This window comes from Saimiri boliviensis, chromosome 1, assembly GCF_048565385.1.
Source record: "Saimiri boliviensis isolate mSaiBol1 chromosome 1, mSaiBol1.pri, whole genome shotgun sequence".
Lineage (NCBI taxonomy): Eukaryota > Metazoa > Chordata > Mammalia > Primates > Cebidae > Saimiri > Saimiri boliviensis.
The window spans coordinates 196,168,764-196,190,928 of NC_133449.1; positions in this window are offsets into that span (position 1 = coordinate 196,168,764).

A 22,165-nucleotide genomic window follows, 5' to 3' on the forward strand; every position below is an offset into this window, starting at 1 on the left:
AACTCATTGGCAACTGAAGCAAAGGTCACTCTTGCTATGCTTTGGTAAAGAGACTGGTGGTATTTTGCCCCTGCCCTAGAAATCCATGGAACTTTGAACTTGAAAGAGATGATCTTAAATTGGAACTTACCTTTAAGATGAAAGTAGAGCATAAAAGTTTGGAAAATTTGCAGCCTGACAATGGGATAAAAAAGAAAAGCCCATTTACTGGGGAGAAATTCAAGTGGCTACAGAAGTTTACATAAGTAACAAGAAGCCAAATGTTAATAAAGACAATGGAGAAAATGTCTCTAAGGCATGTCAGAGGTCTTCACAGCAGCCCCTCCCATAACAAGCCTAGAGCCATAGGAGGAAAAGAATGGCTTCATGGGCCAGGCCCAGGGTCTTGTTGTTGTGTGCAGTCTTGGGACTTGTCCTGCAACTCAGCCGTGGTTAAAGGGGCCAGCTTACCACTCAGGCCATTGCTTCAGAGGGTGCAAGCCCTAAGCCTTATTACCTTACACATGATTTTGGGCCTGTGGGTGCACAAGAGTCAAGAACTGAGGTTTGAGAATGTCTGCCAAGATTTCAGAGGATGTATGTCAATGCCTGGATGTCCAGACAGAAGTGTGCCACAGGGGTGGAGCCCTCATGGAGAAGCTTTGCTAGGGCAGTGCAAAAGGGAAATGTGGGGTCAGAGCCCCCACAGAGAGTCCCCACTGGGGCACTGCCTACTGGAGCTGTAAGAAGAGGGCCACCATTCTCCATATCCCAGAATAATGAATCCTTCAATAGCTTGCATCATTTACGTGGAAAAGCCACAGATATTAAACACCACCCCAGCCAGGAAAGCAGCTGGGAGTGGAATTGTACCCTGTAGAGCCAAAGGCACTGAGCTGCCTGAGGCCATGGGAGCTGACCTCTTGCATTAGCATGACTAGGATGTGAGACATGGAGTCAAAGGACATCATTTTGAAACTTTAAGATTTAATAGTCATTAAATCTACCCAGATTTTGGATTTGCATGGAATCTGTAGTCTCTATGTTTTGGCTAATTTCTCCAATTTGGAACAGGAACATTTACCCAATGCCTGTATCTCCCCCGTCATTGTTTCTTGTATGTAACTAACTTGCTTTTGATTTTCCAATCTCCTAGGTAGAAGGAACTTGCCTTGTCTCAGATGGACTTGGACTTTTGGGTTAATGCTGAAATGAATTAAGACTTTGGGAAACTGTTGAGAAGCCATAATTTGTTTTAAAATATGAAAGAAACATGAAATTTGGGAGGGGCCAGTGGCAGAATAATATTTTGTGTTTCCACCTAAATGTCATCTTGAATCATAATCTCCATAATCCCCACAATCCCCATGTGTCAAGGGAGAGACAAGGTGGTGGTAAATGAATTATGGAGGCAGTTTTCCCCAATGCTGTTCTCATGATAGTGAGTTCTAATGAAACCTGGTGGTTTTATAAGTGTTTGGTTGTTTCTCTTGCACTCATTCTCCTTCCTGCCACCTTGTGAAGAAGGTGCCTTGCTTCCTTTTCACCTTCTACCATAAGTATAAGTTTCCCAGCCATGCTGAACTGTGAGTCAATTAAACCTCTTCGCTTTATAAATTACCCAGTCTTGGACAATTCTTTATGCAGTAATACAGGTTGCAAGTGAAAAATATCCATCTTTCACTAGCTTAAGGGAAAAGGGAATTATCTGCTCATGAAATAGCTTAAATATGGCTGGATCCAAGACTTCAGCCCATTGGAAAATATTTTTTATCTCCTCATTTCATCTATACTTATTTCAGTATCTTAACCTAATTATCTCCTACTCTAGACAATTTGGATATTTCAAGTAACTCCAAATTTATACCTATCTAGTAATGGAACCCCTAAGGCAAGAGGACACCCTTCCCCACATTGATTTCAGTAGGAAAGTGCTGAGGAGGGCTCTCATAGAGCCAAACAGAATCACATTCAGTTTTCCCACCAGCCACTGAATTGGAAGGGGAGGGTGGTTAATTTTGACTGACCACCAGGGGACAATAGCCAGGGGACACGAGGCGACTGTGATTAACAGCCTTCCTAGAACTACAGGGCACATGACTAGGCCCAGTGGCTCACCCTTGTAATCCCAGCACATTGGAAGGCCAAGGCAGGTAGATCACTTGAATTCATGAGTTTGAGACCAGTCTGGTCAACATGACAAAATCCCATCTCTACCAAAAAAGAAAAGGCAACACAAGAAAAGAAAATTAGCCAGGCATGATTATGCATGTCTGTAGTCCAGGCTTCTCAGGAGACTTAGGTTGGAAGATAATTTGAACCATGGAGGTCAAGGCTTTAGTGACTCAAGACTGTCCAGTCTGGGCAACACAGTGAGACTGTCTCAATTTTTTATAAAGGCAGAAATTCTCCAACAGAAAGCTGGAAGGTGGCTACTGGTATTAGAAGAACAGAAATAGGGAAAGTACTGAGTCTCCACAATAGATTGCTACAATATCTTTCTCAGGATAGTATAATAAGGATTAAAATAATAAGGAATAATAAAGTGAAAAATACATTGTAAGCAATAAAGTTCTATTCAAATGTTCTTTGCTCAATTTAAATATTATACACACACACACACATATATATATACACTTAGATAGATATATATATCCAAAAACTGTAATGATATACTAAGTGCAGTATAAAGAGAAAGTATATTATGAGACAGTTTTTAAGATTTGTCACAGTGCCTGAATACAATGATGGGATTTTGTTTCTCACAAAACTTTGAAATTTGGGGTCTGTTGTGTCACAGTATTTGCTCAAGTTTAACTAAAGAAAGAATTCCTTCTGAGAAAAGGTTGAAAAACAATAAAAATTTGTTTATAGATTTTCATTATTGAAGAAATTTAATAAGAGGAGGGCACACACACATACACACATAAACAGATATATATATAAAATACACACACACACACACACACACACACACACACACACACATATGTAGAGAGAGAGGGGAAGAGGGAAAGAAAAACAAATAGTAATGCTTATGAATTCAGTCTTTCCTGTAGAAAACATAAACCTGTGACCATTTTGTCTGGCCTTCCAATTTAAGATGATTATTTATGTCTGTTCTCTGCAAAGGAATAAATCATTTTTCCTCCTATGTTTTAAATGTACTGATATTTCTTTTTTCTGGAAGTTTTAGCTCATTGCTGTGGTATCTTGAGTGTGCCACTGAAAATACCTTAAGAGAATCAATATATCCTGAATTTTTCCTCATCCTTAAGCCTTCTTGCTTTAGTTGGAGATTTTCCTGACTTATCAACTTGCACAGCACTATAAGAAATACCACCTCTTAAATTTTAGGTCATTAAAAATCTATAAAATTGCCTTTGCCCTAAATATATAAAAATCTGGAATGACAGCATAGTAACTTCACACACTGAAATTCAGATTTTCTTATTTAATTAAGGGATATACATTGATTCAAGCTCTCCAGCTTTTCTTGAGGCATAACTATGAGAATAAATATGCATGCCACCAGCAACCTCACATAGAAAACATTGTAAAACATCCACTAAAACAATAAAAGTATTAAGAAACCTTTAAACAAAGTAAAATACTCAGATCCCTGATTTGTACTTGAAGTATATAAAAGGGAGATCAGAAAATTCTGGAAGTTTTCTCATCTTAAATTCTTCTACTTCTCTCTTATCAGGAATGATTTAACCCACATTATGTGCCATTATAAGCACAAGCTACAGATTCAAATAAAAATTGAAATTATTGTTGCCTTAGCTTTTTGTCTAAAGAAATTTTCAGACTTCATTCTATGGAGAAGAAATACAAAAGGAAAACAGCAATTTCTCTAATCCAAGGCAACAGAGATTTAAATTCAGGGGGACACAGGCAGCTGGAATTGGCAATTTGAAATTTACAAGAAAAGCATTCTACAAATTTGCTTAAGATTCCTCCTGAATTTTTGCTTGACTACCAAACTGCATATGAGTTAGATGAGATTCCACAAAGCCTGCCAAAGAACAATTATAAATTTAAAAATACCTAGGCTTTTGTACACTGAACAACTGGAGCTCCCACTGGATTGGGAGACATTCCAGTGCTGGTGAGCCAGATTAAAGAGGTCACTGATCATCTGGAACATTTATCTTAGGAATATAGGACTAAGCCAGGTCTAGAATCCCACAGGTAAACTAGCCCTATGGTAATGGCTATTCTAGACCTACCCAAACAAAGGTTAAGTCTCAAAAGCATCAAGCTCACTCATTAGCAATTAACTGCCAGAACAAAACTCAACTATTTTTAAAGGAAGACAAAAAAATCCAAACACTTGGTAGCACACCATTTATAATATCTAGCATTCAATAAAAAATTACAAGATATAAAAAGAAGCTGAAAACTATCACTGATAACTGATAGAAATGACAGGTGATAGAATTAATGGACAAAAACATTAAATCATCTATTATAAACACATTTAAGGAATTATAAAAAAATCACAGTATAGTGAGAATAGTTTTTTAAAACTGATATTACAATATTTAAAATTAAAAATATGGCTGGGCACAGTGGCCCACGCCTGTAATACCAACACTTTGGGAAGCCAAGGTGGGTGTATTATTTGAGGTCAGGAGTTCCAGACCCGTCTGACCAACAAGGTAAAAATCCTGCTTCTACTACAAAACAAAACAAAACAAACAAAAACCTGCTTCTACTAAATATACAAAAATTAGCTGAGCGTGGTAGCAGGAGCCTGGAGTTTCAGCTACTTGGGAGGCTGAGGCAAGAAAATCACCTTAACCAGGGAGGTAGAGGTTGCACTGAGCTGAGATTGTACCACTGCAATCCAGCCTGGGTGTCAGAGTGAGACTCCATCTCAAAATAAACAACAACAACAACAACAAAAATGAAAATGCACTCGAGCTTAACAGCAGATTAGATATTGAATAAGAAATGATAAGAATACTTAAGGAAAGACAATAGATACTAACCATGTGTTTTCGAAGAAATAAAAAAGCAGAAAAAACAATGGACAGAGTTTCAGTGACTTCTAACACAGATGTAACTGAAGTCCCAGTATAATAGAATTGAAAATGTGGGGCAGAAAAATCATCTCAAAAGGAAAAAAAAAGAAAAAGAAAATTCATTAGCAGGATAAACACACAGACAAATAATATCAAAGCACATCATAATCTTAGTAAGATTGTCGAGAATAAATGATGAAAAAAATCTCAACATCATCCAGAGAAACAAGACATATTACTTTTAGGGGACCAAAGATAAGAATCACAGCCCAACATCATTTCAGAAGCAATGCCAGCCATCATAAAACAATAAATGTGTGTTTGTAAAATTCTGAAAGAGAAAAACTACAAATTTGTTTTTTATATCCAGTCAAAATCTCCTTGAAAAATGAAGGTGAAATATGATTTTTTTCCTGAAAAAAATAAAAGCTAAGAGAACCCATTGCCAGCAGATTCACACTAAAGATCGTTTAAAGGAAGCAAATAATAGTTTAAAGGAAGAAAATAAACTGAAGAAAAATATCACATAGAATCTGCAAACTATAAAAAATAATAGCAATGTTAAGAAACTTGAGATTTATAACTCACAAAGAAATAAAATATACAACTGAGAATAGCACAAGAAATTAGAGAGGAAAAACTGAACTATATTCTTGTATGGTTCTTATATGAGATGTAATATAAAATTATTAAAGACAACTGTGAGAAGTTAAAGATAATATTATAATCTCTGTAACAAACACTAAAACATAAAACGAGGTAGTTAATAAGCCAAGAGAAAATATAAAACAAAATACTAAATTTACTCAATCCAAATGAAGGAAGAAAAAAAGAAAAAGAGGAACAGAAAATAAATAAGTTAAATTTTAGAAAGTAAAGAGGTGGATACAAACACAACTATATCAAAGATCACATATATAAGAATGAATTCTGACACCTACAGCCATCTGATCTTTGACAAAGTTGACAAAAATAAGCAAGGGGAAAGGACTACTTAATTCAATAAATGGTGCTGATATAGCTGGCTAGTCATATGCAGAAGAATAAAACTGGCCCTGTACCTTTCACCATATACAAAAATTAACTCTAGATGGATTAAAGACTTGAATATAAGACCTGAAACTGTAAGAATTCTAGCAGAAAACCTAGTAAACACCATTCTGGATATCAGCCTTGGAAAATAATTCATGACTAAGTTCTCAAAAGCAGGTGTAAGAAAAACAAAAATTGACAAGTGGGATCTAATTAAACTGAAAAGCTTCTGCACCACAAAAGAAACTATCAACAGAGTAAACACAGAACTACAGAATGGGAGAGAAAACAAGTCATAAGCTATGCATCCAACAAAGATCTAATATCCAGAATCTACAAGGAACTTCATAAGGAAAAAAACAAATAAACCCATTTAAAAATGGGCAAAGGAACAGACACTTCTCAAAAGAAACATACAGGTTGGCAACAAAAATGAAAAAATGCTCCACATCACTAAGCATCAGAGAAATGCAAAACAAAACTATGATAAGATACCATCTCACACCAGTCAGAATGGCTACTATAAAAAGTCAAAAGCAACCAATACTGGTGAGGCTGCTCAGAAAAGGGAACTCATCCACTGTTGGTGGGAATGTAAATTAGCTCAGCCACTGTGGGAAGCAGTATGGAGATTTCTCAAAGAACTTAAAACTGAACTACCATTTGACCCAGCAATCCTATGACTGGGTACATATCCAAAAGAAAACAAATCATTCTATCAAAAAGACACATTCACTCTCGTGTCTATCAGAATACTATTCACAATAGTAAAGACATGGAACCAACCTAGGGAACCATCAGTGGTGGACAAGATAAAGAAAATATGGTACATATACACTGTGGAATACAATCTGCCACAAAAAAAAAAAATGAGATTACATCCTTTGTAATGACATAGATGCAGCTGGAGGCCATTATCCTAAGCAAATTAATGCAAGAACAGAAAACCAAATATCACATGTTCTCACTTGTAAGTGGAAGGTAAACATTGGATACTCATGGATATAAAAATGGCAACAGTAGGCCAGGCACCGTGGCTCACACCTGTAATCCCAGCACTTTGGGAGGCCGAGGCAGGAGGATCACAAGGTCAAGAGATCCAGACCATCCTGGCCAACACGGTGAAACTCCATCTCTACTAAAAATACAAAACAATTAGCTGGGTATGGTGGCATGCACTTGTAGTCCCAGCTACTTGGGAGGCTGAGGCAGGAGAATTGCTTGAACCCGGGAGGCAGAGGTTGCAGTGAGCTGAGGTCGCACCACTGCACTCCAGTCTGGCGCCTGATGACAGAGTGAGACTCTGTCTCAAAAAAAAAAAAAAAAAAAAAAGGCAACAGTAGACACTGAGGACTACTACAGGGTGAGGTTAACGTGAAGAACAGAAGCTTAAAAACAACTATTGGGTACTATGCTCAGTCCCTGGGTGACAGGATCATTCATACCCCAAACCCCAGCATCACATAGTATACCTAGTAAACAAACCTGCACATATACCCCCAAATCTAAAATAAAACTTGAAAAAAATTAAAATAAGTAAATAAATAAAAAGAATAATCATCCTATTTAAAAGGTAAAGATTTTTAGAATGAGCAAACATATAGCTATATACTGTCTACAAGAAACACACTTATATATAAACATAGCAAAAGTTTAAAATATAAACAGGAAAGAAGGGAGAGATGGCAAATGACATAAAGAAAGAAAAGGAAGAAAGAAAATGCAATGAAATCTTTAATCAAAGAAAAGCTGCAATTGCTATACTAATACCAGACAAATTAGATGTTAGGACCAATTATATTATCAGGGATAAAGATTGACATTTTATGCTGAAAAAAGAGTACATTCTTCAAAAATGTATAAGAATTCTCAGTGTGTATGTACTAGATAACAGTACTTCAAAATATATAAAGGAAAATGAACAGAACTGAAAAAAAGATAATATAATAACTATTAATAGAGGTTTCAGCAACTCTTTTTTAGTGACTGATGGAATCAACTACAAAAATTAGTAAATATAAAGGAAACTTTAAAAATAAAACACTATGACCCAATTGACTTAACTGATACTTACAAAGTAATAACTTAAAATTATTTTCGAGTGCACTTGAAACATCTACCAACTTAGATAATATGCTAGATCATCAACATGTCTCAATAAATTTTAAAAAACACAAATTTAACAATGTGTTCTGTTATATAACAGAATTTATTTGGAAATCACTTTTTAAAATCTGAAAGTATACTAAGGTTGTAGGACGTAAGGTTATATATAAAAGTCAATTTATTCCTGATATACCATCAATGATCAATTGGAAACTAAAGTTAAAAACACAAGATTACTTTTAAAATACCAAAAAATGAAATACTTAAGTATCAATCTAACAAAATATGTACAGGATATATATGGAAAAAACTACCAAATTTAGTGAGACTAAATACATAAATTATTTTAGAGACTCATTAAGATGTCAGTTATTCCCAACGTGCCCCATAGATTCAATACAACTAAAATCAAGTCCCAATAAGCTGCTCTGTAGAAATCAATAAACTAATGCTGAAGTTATATGGAAAAGCAAAAGACCCAGAAGAGTAAGCATAATACTAGCTAAAATGAAGAAGAAAATGTAAGAACAGACATGATCTGACTTGAAAACTTACTCTAAATCTATAGTAATAAAGACAACATGGTACTAGTTAAAGAACAAACATATATATATATATATATATATATATATATATATATATATATCTCAATGAAACAGAATATAAAGATCAGAAATAGGCCACACAAGTAGAGTCAATTGATTGCTGACAAAGAGGAAAGGCAATTCAAAGAAGACAGTCTTTTCAAAAATGGTGCTAGAACAATTGGACATGCAAACAAAAAAATTTAGACACAGATTTTATACCTTTCATAAAACTTAACTCAAAATAAATGATAGACCTAGTTGTAAAACCAAAAACTATAAAACATCACAAAGAGAACAGAAGAAAATCTAGGTGACCTTGTATTCTATGATGATTTTTTAGATAAACACCAAAGTATGATTCACGATCAGAAAATGTGATAAGTAGCACCTGATTAAAATTAAAATTGTCTGCTCTGTGAATGACACAATGACACTATTAAGAATACTAAAATATAGATGACACTGGGAAAAATATTTACATACATATCTGACAAAGTACCTGTATCCAAAATATACAAAGAACTCTTAAAACTCAATGGTAAAAAACAAGCAACCCAATTTAAAAATGAGAAAGAGATCCTAACGGATACCTCACCTCAAAACTTTCTTTTCTCACCAAAGAAGATACACAATGGCAAATAAGCATTTGAAAGACAGCTAACATCATATGCCATCAGGAAACTGAATATTAAAGCAACAGTGAAATATCACAACATATGTAACCAGAATGGCTAAAATTAAAAACTGACAATACCAAACTGTGGTGAGACTGTGGAGCAATGAGAACTTCTATTCATTTTTAGTGTAAATACAAGATGGTACAGCCACCTTGGAAGACAGTTTGGCAGCTTTTTCCAAAGCTAAACATAGTCATGCTATACCAGTAATCATGCTTCTCCATATCTGCCCAAGTGACTTAAAAAAATACGTCCTAACATAAATCTTCAGATGTTAACAGCAGCTTTATTCATATTTGCCAAAAAGCAGAAACTAAGATATCCTTCAAAAGATGACTGGAGAAACAAACTGGTATATCTGTAAATGAATATCATACAGCAATAAAAATAAACGAGGTATGGAGCCGTGAAAAGAGATGGAGGAAGTTTAAATGCATATTACTAAGTAAAATAACCCAGACTGAAAAGGCTGTGTACTATAATTCCAACATTCAAAAAAGGCACTACTACAGAGATGGTAAAAAGATAAGTGGCTTCCAGAGGTTTGGGGTGGGGAGAGAGGGATGACTAGGTTGAGTACAGAGGATTTTTAGGGCAGTGAAACTATTATGTGTAATACTGTAAGGGCAGATAATATGATATTATATATTTGTCAAAACCCATAGAACTGTACAACAAAGAGTGAACCCTAATTTAAAATATGTATTTTAGTTAATAATATATATTAATACTGGTTCATCAATTTTAACAAACCACTTCATGCAAGATGTTAATAATAGGAAAAAACCATGAATAAGAGAAAGAGAAGAGGTACATGTGAACTCCATGTTATCTGCTCAATTTCCTGTAAATCTAAAACTGTTCTAAAATACTCTTAATTTTTTTAAAAACCCACTTCAAAAATCAGGTAAACAAAAAAAATAAGAAAAATTAGAAAATATTCTGAAATATATGAAAATAAAAACACAAACTTTCAAAACTTTGAGATTCAACTAAAGCATATTTAGAAGGGAAGTTTACAGCTTTGAACCCTTAAAGAAAAAATATGTATCTAAAGTAAATTATCTAAGCTTCTATAAGTAAAAAAGAGGTTTAACAAAAATACAAAAATCAACAAAATAAAAAATTGAAAAAAAGTAACAAAATCAAAATTTTCTTTTTTTTTCCTTATTTCTTTTTTTTTTTTTTTTTTTTTTTTTTTTTAAGTTTCAGAGTACATGTGCAGATCTTGTAGGACTGTTATATAGGTATACACATGCCATGGTTGTTTGCTGACTCCAATCCCCCATCACGTAAATTAGATATTTCTCCTAATGTTATGCCTCCCCAATCTCCCCACCTCCTGGGACCCTTCCTCTAGCCCCTAAACCTTCCAACAGACCCAAGTGTGTGATGTTCCCCTCCGTGTGTCCATGTGTTCTCATTGTTCAACAACCATTTATGAATGAGAACATGCAGTGTTTGGTTTTCTGCTCTTGTGTCAGTTTGCTGAGAATGATAGTTTCCAGATTCACCCATGTCCCCACAAAGGACATGAATTCACCCTGTTTTATGGCTGCACAGTATTCCATGGCGTATATGTGCCACATTTTCTTTATCCAGTCTATCTTTGATGGGCATTTGGGTTGGTTCCAAGTCTTTGCTATTGTAAAGAGTGCCGCAATGAATATACATGTGCAGGTGTCTTTATAATAGATCAATTTATAATCCTTTGAGTATATACCCAGTAATGGTATTGCTGGGTCAAACAGTATTTCTGTTTCTAGATCCTTGATAAATCACCACACTGTCTTCCACAACTGTTGAACTAATTTACACTCCCACCAACAGTGTAAAAGCATTCCTATTTCCCCACATCCTCTGCAGCATCTGTTGCCTCCAGATTTTTTTAATGATCGCCATTCTAACTGGCATGAGATGGTACCTCAATGTGGTTTTGATTTGTATTTTTCTAATGACCAGTAATGATGAGCATCTTTTCGTATGTTTGTTGGCCACATAAATGTCTTCTTTTGAAAAGTGTCTGTTCATACCTTTTGCCCACTTTTTGATGGAGTTGTTTGCTTTTTCTTGTATATTTGTTTTAGTTCTTTGTAGATTATGGATATTAGCCCATTGTCAGATGGGTAGCTTGCACAATAACAGACAAACAGAGAGCCAAATCATGAGCAAACTCCCATTCACAATTGCTACAAAGACAATAAAATACCTAGGAATATAACGAAGGAAATAAAGGACCTTTTCAAGGAGAACTACAAACCACTGCTCAAGGAAATAAGGGAGGACACAGATGGAAAAACATTCCATGCTCATCGTTAGGAAGAATCAATATTGTCAAAATGGCCATACTGCCCAAAGTAATTTATAGATTCAATGCTCTCCCATCAAACTACCATTGACCTTCTTCACAGAACTGGGAAAAAAACACCTGAAACTTCATATGGAACCAAACAAAAGCCTGCATAGCCAAGACAATCCTAAGCAAAAAGAACAAAGCTGGAGGCATCACGCTACCTGACTTCAAACTATAATAAGGCTATAGTAATCAAAACAGCATGAAACCGATACCAAGACAGAGATATAGGCCAGTGGAACAGAACAGAGGCCTCAGAAATAATGCCACACATCTACAACCATCTGATCTTTGACAAACCAGACAAAAACAAGCAATGGGGTGAGGATTCCCTTTTTAATAAATGATGTTGGGAAAACTGGCTAGTCATGTACAGAAAGCTGAAAGTGGATCCCTTCCTTACACCTTATACAAAAATTAACCGCAGATCGATTAAAGATTTAAACGTAAGACCTAACACCATAAAACCCCTAGAAGAAAACCTAGGCAATACCATTCACGACACAGGCATAGGCAAGGACTTCAAAACTAAAACACCAAAAGTAATGACAACAAAAGCCAAAATAGACAAATGGGATCTAATTAAACTTAAGAGCTTCTGCACAGCAAAAGAAACTATCATTAGAGTGAACTGGTAACCAACAGAATGGGAAATCAAAATTTTCAAAGAATAAACCTCTAGATAGAATGAGAAAAAAAAGAAAGTCATTACAATATATTACTATATACATATCCTACAGAATCAAATGAATAATAAAGACTTTATTATAAATATTTTTCAAATTTATATTGTGGTAAAATACACATGACAAAATTTTCTATTCCTAAGTATAAAGTTCAATGCTATAAATAGTTATAATATTGTACAACCATCACCACTATCCATCTCTATAACTCTATTCATGTTGTAAAACAAACTTTACACCCATTAAACAATAATTCCTCATTTCTTTCTCCACCAGTTCCTGGCAACCACCATTATACTTTCTGTGGCTATGATTTTGACTATTCTAAGTGTCTTGTATAAGTGGAATCATATAGGATTTGTCTTTTGTGATTGGCTTATTTCACTTAGCATAATATCTTCAAAGTTCATCCATGTTATAACATATATCACAATTTCATTCCTTTTGAAGACCGAGTAATATTCCATTGTGTCTATATACCACATTTCCATTCATCTGCTGATTGCTACTTAGGTTGCTTCCTCTTTTTAGCTATTGTGAATAATGCTGTTATAAGCGTGCTTTTCAAGACCTTGCTTTTTTGGGGGCATATGCCCAGAAGTGGAATTGCTGTGTCATGCAGTAATTCTGTTTTTAATTATTTTAGGAACTTCCATACTGCTTCCCACAGTAAGTACACCAATTTACATTACTACCAACACTGCAGAAGAGTTTCCTATTTCTCAACATCTGTGCCAAGACTTATTTTGTTTTGTTTTATTGTAGCCATCCTAATGGGTTTGAAGTAATTATCCCTTTGCAGCTTTGATGTGCATTTCCCTAATGACTACTAATGTTCAGCAGCTTTTCTTTTCTTTTCTTTTAAGATAGGGTCTCACTCTATCACCCAGGCTGGAGTATAGTGGCACAATCATAGTTCACTGTGGCCTTGACCCCCCTGGGCTCAAGTAATCCTCCCACCTCAGCATCTGAGTAGCTAGGACTACAGGTGCATGCCACCATGTCCTGCTAAATCTTGCTATGATGCCAGGGTTGGTCTCAAACTCCTGGGCTAAAGCTATCCTCCTGCCTTGGCCTCCCAAAGTGCTAGGATTGGTCTTGGCTTCCCAAGGTGCTGGTGCCACTGCATCCAGCCTTAAGCATCTCTTCATGTGCTTATTGGACATTTTTATATCTTCTTTGGAGAAATGCCTATTCATTCCTTTGCCCATTTTAGAATTCGCTTGTTTTTGTTGAATACAAAGAGTTTCCTATATAGTCTAGATATAAATCCCTTATCAGAAATATGATTTGAAAATATTTGTTCCCATTTTATAGGTTGTCATTTAATTCCATTGATGCTGTCTTTTGAGGTACAAAGTTTTAAAATGTTTATGAAATTGATTTGTTTACTTTTTCTTTTGTTGCCCATGCCTTTTGTGTCATACCTAAGCAGTCACTGCCAAATCTAGTGTCGTGACACTTTTGCAATGTTTTCTTCTGAGAGTTTTAGGACTCATATTTAGGTCTTTGATCCATTTTGAGTTAATTTTTGTATATGGTGTTAGATTCAGGTCCACCCTCATTCTTTTGCATATGGATACACAATTTTTCCAGCATCTTTTCTTGAAAGCACTGTCTTTCTCCATTGAATGGTCTTAGCAGTCTGTCAAAAATTATTTGAACATATACAAAAGTGTTTATTTCTGCACTCTATTCTATTCCATGTGTCTGTATGTCTCTATGCCCATACTACATTGTTTTGATTACTACACCTTTTTAATAAGTCTTAAAATGAGAAAGTGTGAGTTGTTCCATTTTTTTCCTTTTCAATTTTATTTTGGCTATTAGGGGTGCCTTGAGATTCCATATACATTTTAGGATGGGTTTTTCTGTTTCTACAAAACGCATCATTGGGATTTTAATAGGGATTGCATTGAATCTGTTGATTTCTTTGGGTAGAACTGACACCTTAATACTGTCTTCTAATCCATAAGCATAAGATATTTCTATTTATTTATGTCTAATTTCTTCAATCATAAATTGTAACTTTCATTGTATAGGTCTTTCAGCTTATTGGTTAATTCCTAAGATTTTTATACTTTCTGATGCTATTGTAAATGAAATTGTTTTTTGTAATTTTCTTTTTCCGTTATTATTAGTATACAAAAAATACAACTGGTTTTTGTATTTTGAATTTGTATCCTGCTACTTTGCTGAATTCACTTTTTAGTTCTAAGCGTTCTGTGTGGAATCTTTAGGGTTTTCTGCATATAAGATCATATCATCTCTGAACAGAGATAACTTTACTTATTCTTTTCCAATGTGGATGTCTTTTATTTATTTTTATTGCCTAATGGCTCTGCCTAGCACTTTAAATACTATGTTGAATAGAAGTGGCAAAAGTAAGCTCCTTGCCTTGTTTCTGATGAGAGGGGAAAAGCTTTCAGTCTTTCATTATTGAGTATCATGTTCACTATTTGTTTTTCTGATATGGCTTTTATTATGTTGAGGTACTTCCTACTATTCTTACTTTGTTTAGTGTTTTTATCATGGAAAGATTTTGAATGTTGTTAAATGCTTTTTCCAAATCGAGATGATCAGATTATAAATAATTAATGCCAATAAGTTTGTCAAAGTAGAAAACATTAGCAAATTCCTTGAAAAATTCAAAACTTACATGAAAGAAACAGATAACCTGAATAGCCCTATATCTACCAAATTAAATGTATAAATAAAAACCTTCCCACACTCCTACACAGATATCTCCAAGCCAGGAAGATTTCATTGGTAAGTTCTCTCAAACACATATAGCAGATCTCACAAAAATTCTTTCAGAAAATAGATGAGGGGAAAAAAATTCCCAACTCATTTTGCAAAGCTAGGATTCCCTGGATAGCAAAATCAGAACAGGAATGTGCAATAAGTTCTGCTAATTAAATGCATGACCTTCAGCAAGTTGCTTTCTCACTCTAGTTTTCAAATGTTTCACCCATGATCATTCAGTAGAATATTCATGCTTAGATTCTGGCACTGTGGAGAAGAACCTGGAAGAGACACCAGTCATTTTCTGCCCAGAACTTCAGGAAAGAAGCTCCAAGGGACTAACATCATCTCCAAGCAATAGCAAATGTATGTGAATCCACTAGAGTTTCTTCCATATAGGTAAATTCAGCCATGAAACTCAGGAGAGTAAGAGGGAAGCCAGCTGAAAGTTAATGCAGACAGGAGACAGAGTGAACTAGGACCATCTAAGTTACATTGACGTTCTTATTATTCTTTCCCCCATCCCCACCTTCTCTCTCTCTCTCTCTCTCTCTCTCTCTCTCTCTCTGTCACACACACACATTCACACACACACACACACACACACACACACACACACACACATACATTAAATATCTATTGTTTATTGATTTTTCTCTTAAAAATCCTCATAGTTGCAGCAGGAAACATTTGGGAGCCACTGCAGTAGATGATCTTTAAGACTCCCTCCACTCCCTAAACTCTTACTGAGTGCCTACTATGTGCCAGACACCAAGTTAAGCAGAATCAAACCTGATATTTGTCTTTATGGAGTATTCTTCTATGTTCTACTGAATTAAAAAAAAAGAACAATAACTATTCCTGAAAGACCCTATATCTAGGTATTCTTATACCTATGCTAGAGACTGAGAGAGTAAATAGATTGCTAAGGCTCATAGAGCTAGAAAGGTGAAGAGCTAGCATTTGAGTCTAGGTCTGCCCTACCCTTAAGCTAAAGCTATTTCTACTCTGCTAAGTTGCTTAATTAAGAAAGAGCTTAACTTGATCATGATTATATTTTATATCTCACTAGTAAAATAACTGGTTTCTATTTTTTCATGACTAATAATGCTGTATTATATTTGTTGCTTGCCTGCTTATGTTTTTGAATGACTAACTTTGGATTCAGTTTTTATTATAACATTCAAAATTCTGCTAGATTGTGTGAATTGCAAAAATCATTGAAACTGTCTCTCCTTCAATTGATGAAGTAGAAAAAAACTTAAGTTTATTTGTAATACAAAGTTTCCTGGACTTTACCCAGGAAATTGGTGAGTCAAAGCCTCTGTGTAGGTTCTTACAAAGACTGTTAGGTACTGGGGTATATTTGAGGCTAGGGTAGTGGAAAGAATCAATGTATTTGGGTCATTAAAGCCAAGTCCAAACCCAAATCTCCACACCACAAAGGGAACTTCCAATTCAATTTTCAACTGAATACAGTTGATAAACACATACCAAAAAAAAAAAGATGACATTCTTTCTTTCTCACTAATAATTGTAGCAAGTACCCCATCTGCACATGATATCAACAGGTGTTCTGCAGGCAGAAGTAATCAAATATGAGGTATCAAGTCCAGATTCTAGATTAGGAATACTAAACCCCTGGTAATATGACCTAATTCTACATTTTCTTGCCTCCTTTTCTGCCACCAATATCTCCTTCTACCCAACTATGTCTCAGCCATAACAGAAACAAAACCAGTCTCCAGATATTCCTCTAAGCCTTATTCTTCAGGCTGTCCCCTATGAGAGATATAGCCATCTCCACCTTTTATCAGCTTATAAGAACTCAAACTACTTTCTCTTCTATGAAATCCAACCTCCACAGGAACTGATTTCTCTTTCTACTCTAGATTCAAAGAAGGTTCCACTTCTGGTGCTCTGCTGATCATCTGTTTTCATCAGGGCTCAGAGTGTGAGGAAAGGATCCTGGATAGTTCCTTCCCTTCTGACATTCCTGGTACCACGCTTGCTGATGACACAAGACAGGTGTTGCATAAACACCAAATGTCTGAATTAGTGATGCAAACAGGAAATCAAGTCAAGAAACAAAGCTCCTTTAGTTTGTGTCAGCAGGACAAGCCTCTCATTTTCAATTCCATCAAGGTCATTGCTTTGTAGGATACATGTTCTGTATTCTAATTTACTTCAAATCACTGGTTCAAGTCTCAATTTGGGTTTCCTAATTTAAAACGACACCCTCAGGGTATTTTTCGTTATTTTTAAAATCCATTTTAATCATTTTGATACCCATCAGAAGCTTGAAATTGAAACGTTACGACTAGACCACCCTGATTTTTCTGCACTACATTTGCACAATGGATAGCCTCCTCAGATCTGCACTCTAACTGTACTGATCATTTCCTCAAGCAACATTTTTTTTTCCAGCATTACTAAATCAATAACATAAATCAAAGACTATGCCCAGAAAGAAAAGCTTGGGAATATTTCAAAAATACACCTAAGACAAATACATTTGTCTAAAGAAAGTCTCTCCTGATCTGTTTTCAACTGTACAAAGAGAGCAGGTTAGACGGAGAAGACCAAGACTTCACCACCCACCGTCTCTGATCCTCTGCCACAGTGAGGCTCCCCCAGATGGGACAGAGAATTGTTCTTCAGTTTTCACATCTGCTTTGCCTCTGCCTCAGTGTAACTGCTCTAATGCTCTTGAGGCTTTCTGCAAAGCACAGTTCTGTACGCCTCCCTCAGGCAGTTCCAGTTCCCTATTTGTCTGCAATTCCCCAAACGAAGCTAGTGACAATTATAATATCATACTTAAGTGGGAATTGAAGAAAGGAATGCTTCAAAAGGGCCACGTACTGCCTGATTAGAATGTACAGAATGGAGAAGAGCTGCAGCTCCTCAAGACCCAGGGCAGTGTCCTTGACCTTTTGAAACTAGTATGTCAGTAACCAGTGTTGTCAGGTGTCCCATATCCTACATACCCTACTGCCACTATACTATACCCCTACTAGAGGGCCTCACACATAGGATGTGGCAACTGTGGTTGTCAGCACCCGAGGCATCTCCCTATCATACTAAGCCACACTTCCACATGACGTCTTAGTAATGCTGGAGTGATTCTGGGGTTCCCCCTAGTGTGCTCCCTATACAGTATGTGAGCTAATGCAGACCCCCAATAATAATGGTACAGGTTTCCACTGAATGTCCCATTCCAACTGCTTACCACCCTATTGGCTGGGAGAAGAGGATGCTTAGGTCTCCAAACATTGCAGAGCCTGACAAGTGATAGCTCCATTTCCAAAGCACTTCTCGATAAAAACAGCCATCGAAATAGAGGAATAAAAATGTAAAAGGCAAAATGGGCATCTTTTTACCATTGCATTCAAATCATTTTCTAAGGGTAATTCATCATACCCCAGGCTTTTCATTTTTCACTATTAAGAAGTTCTTTAAAAACCTATCTTCTTCTTTTGGAACATCTTAAGTGACTTAGGTAAAACAAAACTGATTTAAATGAAACGGAAATAAGAGGTACATTTGGAATGAGGAGATTTTGTTCTGACCCCAGATATGACACTCATAACATGGGACCTTGGGCCAGTGACATAAGCTTTTTGTGTAAGGATCGAAATACCTGGTGTCTAAGGACGCTCCAGATCTCTAATCACATCTATTCTCTTTTTGTTATTATTCCTCTTTCCACTCACTCCACACACATCTCTCTCATTCATCCTAATTATGGCATAGCAGAGATCCCAACATGAGTTGGATTACACTTCACAGCGTGGGGATCTCTAGTAGATACGAGGAAGGCTGTCATCTCCAGTGCCAAGAGCAGCAGACCTGCCCCTTTGGGCATCAACTACCAAAGATACCATTAGCAGAGGAACCCTGAACCAAAGAGGAGTGTAGGTAAGGCGTGAAGGCCAAGAGGATTACACCTCAGAGAGCATCCACAATATCCACTTGGGACTCTGACAACTATTGAGGAAGGATTTAAGGAAGAGTGAAATTCCTGCCAGCAGTACCAGGGCTTATGAGTTATTGCTGCTTCACAAACTATTAGTATTGCTGCATAACAAACTATTCTACATCTAGTAAATACACACTTAAAACAACTATTCTGCTCGCAGTTTAGCCTAGGTACAACTAGGTGTTTCTTTGCTGGTCTTACAAGGGCTCAATCACACATCTGTGATGAGCTAAATGGCTATGCTTCTGGCTGGCTGTCAGGTGGGCCAGGTATTCTTTCGTCATCCAATAGGCTGGTCCGGGCTTCTTCACATAGAAGGAGCAGCATGAGCCTGCAGAGTAGCAAAAGGCAAGTCCTAATGCTCAAGCACTTTTCAAGACTCTGTTTGAGACATATCTGCTAATGCCCCCTTAGCTAAAAAGCAAGTTACCTGGCCAAACCAGTTCAAGGAATAAAGACATGGGCTCTATCTCTTGATAACAGAATCTATGATGGCCCATTTTGAGCATATGAATGGAAGGGTGAGAAGGATTTGTGGCCAACTTTACAATCTACCCCATACAGAAATACATATCTGTGCTTGCCAATATGACATTTTTATTTCCAGGTTCAACTGCCAAGTAAATAAGGTGAATTTAGCCCTGAACTTTACACAGCAGAATATTTTACAGTAAAATTTCAATGAAAAATGAAATTTGTGAGTCTTCAGATCAAAGAGAAATTGGAAATTTTAAAGCAAATTATCAGCCTCATTTAATGTTTAGAATTCCTTCCAAAGTTATACATAGAAATTCTAATTTAGGGAATTCCACAGATGATCAGCTTCTGCATCTTTTCTAAAACCCAACCTTCTGTGCTGTTCCTCCTGCCTTCAGCCAAGTCACTCAGTGACACCTTAAAGAAATTCATGTGTAATCACAGCCAGCTAAAATGTTTACATCTCTGAAATGTATACCATTTCTTCCAGTCTCCAGTCTGTGTTTGGCAACTAAACTGAGATTTATACCAGATTGATTCACCAATCATTCATGTAACATATATTTCTTACAAATTAACTGGCTCCTGGGCATAGTGATAAGGAGTATGGACATCACAGGGACAGGAAGAAAGAAGGGAAGGAGGGAATGAACCTGCCTTCTTGTATCTGGTGGCTCAGCAGGATGTATACTTATACCTTTTACGAGAAATGCAGTTCCAGAACTTCAATTCACTTTCAAAACTAAAGTAAGTTTTGCACTTTTAAACAACTTTCCTTGGACTATTAATTTTCACAGAGCCTGACTCCTCTGAAGAAGGTTTAAAAGTGACCGACTTTTTTCTTTCTACTATTAAATTGTCACCAAGTTATTTTTAATTCTGACGGTGTCTTCAAGCTCTTTCTAAAGATATTAATCTCCCTGGGCAGTTGGAAAAAATTCTAAGTCAATTTCCTCTTACCCAAAACCAGCCTCTCAGTTAGATAACACTTCAAAGGAAGCTTGCTCCACCACACAGGGTTTGAGCAGAGTGGACACAGGTCAGTCTCATTGCCCTAGTGCTTTTCTTCAAAAATCCGCAAAAGCTAGTCCTCAACAACCTGAAATGAGCAAGATCCACTATTGGCACTGATTAATCTGTTCTTTCAAGCATTCTTCTTGGTGTTTTCCTCTACTTTAACTGCATAAGTGAGGGGGATTTTGTTGTTGTTTAGTAACAACTCATGGTATTTGTCTCCTTGTGAAAGAATTCATTTTAACAGGCTACATTAAAGATCTTCTCTCTTTCCCTCTGGCGTGCACACATACACACACACACACATACACACACACACACAGCCTTTAAAATTTGATGGTGACGGATAACAAGAGAGATACTTTGATAGAGCATACCTACTCTCAAGATAGATCCCATCAACAAAGATGCCCAGAGCAAGATAATTTTACCTAGTGTGAATAATCAATTTAAAATGCCTTTCTTAATAATGAGAAGAGAGAATAAAACCAGGACAGTAAGTCAACATGCCAGGAAAATTTCTAAAATTTTTAGATATTAGGGTTGCCATCTTGAGAAACGTGTAGGGAAAAACAATACCTAGCATCCAGACATATTAAATGAAACCCCATGTCACTGTGTGCAAAAATGAGGGAACCATATTTTGTCTATTTTTATAGTTTGTGAAATCAAGTTTTAAGTGTAGTTTATTTTCCATTGCTTGAAGTAGATACTCAACATTGTTCTCTTGTATCTTGAAATCACTTTATTTGTATGTAGCATTCAATTTACTTCATAATTATGGAACATCTGCTGTGGATTAGGCACTGGACCAGGCAATGGGAACACAACAATGAAGTGAGCTTAGGACCAGCTCTCAAAGGTCTCAAGGACAAATGTTAAGTTGTGAATGGTCTTGAATGTGATGTTCAGCTGACACATGTATTTATTTTCTAGAGAAGAGACTGTGGGGGTGAAGAGAGGAGGGGGTAGGCATAGGCAGAAACCTTAGAGTTGGGCATCACTCAGGTCTGAAGGACTATAAATGATATGGCTCTTTTGAATTCGCACTGAACCAGGCTCTAAAAAGATTATTACAACAATAAGCTATAATAGCAAAAATATGAACAAGGAGCCATCAATAAAGTCTATGCTAATTGAACATCAGGATAGAGTCTAGAATACAGATTTAAAGAAAAAGAGTGAATACATCAATAGGACAGCCATGTAAGAAGTTACTCAAAGTAAAGAAATTTTTAAAATGAATGATGGACAATGCAATCAAGCTACTTAAAGACATCCCACAGGCTTATCTGTGGGTCTGTATCAGACGGAATTTATAGACTCCTCAGTCTAAATCTCTAGAACACAACTGTTGGGAATATTCCAGTGAGAACAATGTCACCCAGGACACAAAACAGAAGAACACGAAGATGATAACACCAACTAAGGGAGAAGTTATTACAACAGTCTTCGAATTCACACAACAAATATGACATATCAGAGCCAATCCACATA